Genomic DNA, 347 nt, shown 5'->3' on the forward strand with positions numbered 1-347 from the left:
GGGGGGTAAAGCTGCTCAGCTCCCCCGGGGAGGGTCCCGGGGCTGCCCCAGCCCAGGGGACAGTGTCAGGCTGCACGTTCCCAGCACAGGATTGCGACAGAGCTATCCACCCTGCCTAACGCTGAATCACCCAGAAACTCCACCCTGGCCCCCAAAGAGGGGGGTCACGACCCAGGAGGGGATGGGGGGACTCGAGAAGGGTTGAGGGGACCCAACCTTATCACATCCCAGCAGGGCTGGAGGTGACCCCATCCCCAAATCCTTTATGTCACCCTGGTGAGCCTCTCACAATCCTCCAGCTGCTCCCACTCATGTCAGGAGTTGGTGGGGCTCAGCCCTCAGTGAGC

This window comes from Acanthisitta chloris, unplaced genomic scaffold, assembly GCF_000695815.1.
Source record: "Acanthisitta chloris isolate BGI_N310 unplaced genomic scaffold, ASM69581v1 scaffold29147, whole genome shotgun sequence".
Lineage (NCBI taxonomy): Eukaryota > Metazoa > Chordata > Aves > Passeriformes > Acanthisittidae > Acanthisitta > Acanthisitta chloris.